Source organism: Natator depressus, chromosome 28 (assembly GCF_965152275.1).
Source record: "Natator depressus isolate rNatDep1 chromosome 28, rNatDep2.hap1, whole genome shotgun sequence".
Taxonomy (NCBI): domain Eukaryota; kingdom Metazoa; phylum Chordata; order Testudines; family Cheloniidae; genus Natator; species Natator depressus.
In genome coordinates, this window is record NC_134261.1 from 9,907,420 (window position 1) to 9,909,919 (window position 2,500).

General features: G+C 66.0%; 1 non-coding gene across 1 annotated transcript; it reads left to right on the forward strand.

Moving 5' to 3' along the window:
• The first annotated feature begins 420 nt into the window (after positions 1 to 420).
• On the forward strand, positions 421 to 539 carry LOC141979715 (5S ribosomal RNA). Its single transcript, XR_012637109.1, has one exon. It is a non-coding gene; the product is annotated as a 5S ribosomal RNA (ribosomal RNA).
• The last annotated feature ends 1,961 nt before the right edge of the window (positions 540 to 2,500 follow it).

Genomic DNA, 2,500 nt, shown 5'->3' on the forward strand with positions numbered 1-2,500 from the left:
AGGGGACGAGGCGGCCCGGAGCCGGGTGCCCGGAGCCGGGTGCCCGCGGCCAGGATCGGGCCCCTGGAAGTCTGAAAAAAATTTTTTCACCGACCCCCAAAGTGGTGTTGGGGGGGGCTCACGAAGCCTCCGGAGCGGAAAAAAAAAAACGGAAAAAAGGATCGGGCCCACCCGAGGCAGCGGAGTCAGTAAGGGAAAGGGGACGAGGCGGCCCGGAGCCGGGTGCCCGGAGCCGGGTGCCCGCGGCCAGGATCGGGCCCCTGGAAGTCTGAAAAAAAAATTTTCACCGACCCCCAAAGGGGTGTTGGGGGGGGGCTCATGAAGCCTCCGGAGCGAAAAAAAAAACGGAAAAAAGGATCGGGCCCACCCGAGGCAGGGGAGTCAGTAAGGGAAAGGGGACGAGGCGGACCGGAGCCGAGTGCCTACGGCCATACCGGACGGAAGGCCCCCGATCCCGTCCGATCTCGGAAGGTAAACCGTCCCGGGCCTGGCTAGTACTTGGATGGGTGACCGCCTGGGAATCCCAGGTGCCGTAGGCAGCTTTTCCCGCTGCGAGCCAGCTCTCTCCTTTTCTGGGGAACAAGGGCAGGGTCGCCCTGCCAGGGGCCCTGGGGCTGAAGTCCCTGCCGGCCACCAGGTCAACCCGGAGCCTGCCCCTCTGCGGCCAGCAGGTCAACCCCATACCGGCAGGGGGTTGACCTGGTGGCCGGGAAGCAGAGCGGCCAGCAGGTCAACCCCATACATTCAGCGGGTTGACCTGGTGGACGGGAAGGAAAGCGGCCAGCAGGTCAACCCCATACTTTCAGCGGGTTGACCTGGTGGCCGGGAAGGAAAGCGGCCAGCAGGTCAACCCCATACATTCAGCGGGTTGACCTGGTGGCCGGGAAGGAAAGCGGCCAGCAGGTCAACCCCATACATTCAGCGGGTTGACCTGGTGGCCGGGAAGGAAAGCGGCCAGCAGGTCAACCCCATACATTCAGCGGGTTGACCTGGTGGCCGGGAAGGAAAGCGGCCAGCAGGTCAACCCCATACATTCAGCGGGTTGACCTGGTGGCCGGGAAGGAAAGCGGCCAGCAGGTCAACCCCATACATTCAGCGGGTTGACCTGGTGGCCCGAAAGCAAACCGGCCACCAGGTCAACCCGGAGCCTGCCCCCGCGGGCAGGGGCCAAGCGGACCCCCCTCCGCCCGGGCTTGCCCTGCTCCGAGCCGGGGCTTAATCCCCGTCCGGCCACCAGGTCAACCCGGAGCCTGCCCCTCTGCGGCCAGCAGGTCAACCCCATGCCGGCAGCGGGTTGACCTGGTGGCCGGGAAGGAAAGCGGCCACCAGGTCAACCCCATACTTTCAGCGGGTTGACCTGGTGGCCGGGAAGGAAAGCGGCCACCAGGTCAACCCCATACTTTCAGCGGGTTGACCTGGTGGCCGGGAAGGAAAGCGGCCAGCAGGTCAACCCCATACATTCAGCGGGTTGACCTGGTGGCCGGGAAGGAAAGCGGCCAGCAGGTCAACCCCATACATTCAGCGGGTTGACCTGGTGGCCGGGAAGGAAAGCGGCCAGCAGGTCAACCCCATACATTCAGCGGGTTGACCTGGTGGCCGGGAAGGAAAGCGGCCAGCAGGTCAACCCCATACATTCAGCGGGTTGACCTGGTGGCCGGGAAGGAAAGCGGCCAGCAGGTCAACCCCATACATTCAGCGGGTTGACCTGGTGGCCGGGAAGGAAAGCGGCCAGCAGGTCAACCCCATACATTCAGCGGGTTGACCTGGTGGCCGGGAAGGAAAGCGGCCAGCAGGTCAACCCCATACATTCAGCGGGTTGACCTGGTGGCCGGGAAGAAAAGCGGCCAGCAGGTCAACCCCATACATTCAGCGGGTTGACCTGGTGGCCGGGAAGGAAAGCGGCCAGCAGGTCAACCCCATACATTCAGCGGGTTGACCTGGTGGCCGGGAAGGAAAGCGGCCAGCAGGTCAACCCCATACATTCAGCGGGTTGACCTGGTGGCCGGGAAGAAAAGCGGCCAGCAGGTCAACCCCATACATTCAGCGGGTTGACCTGGTGGCCGGGAAGGAAAGCGGCCAGCAGGTCAACCCCATACATTCAGCGGGTTGACCTGGTGGCCGGGAAGGAAAGCGGCCACCAGGTCAACCCCATACAGGCAGCGGGTTGACCTGGTGGCCCGAAAGCAAACCGGCCACCAGGTCAACCCGGAGCCTGCCCCCGCGGGCAGGGGCCGGCATACCCCCGTCCGTCCGGGGTCGCCCTGCCCCGGGCTCCGGGCTTAAGTCCCGAGCGGCCACCAGGTCAACCCGGAGCCTGCCCCCGCGGGCAGGGGCCGGCGGACCCCCGTCCGTCCGGGGTCGCCCTGCCCCGGGCTCCGGGCTTATTCCCCGTCCGGCCACCAGGTCAACCCGGAGCCTGCCCCCGCGGGCAGGGGCCAGGCGGAGCCCCGTCCGTCCGGGGTCGCCCTGCCCCGGGCTCCGGGCTTAAGTCCCGAGCGGC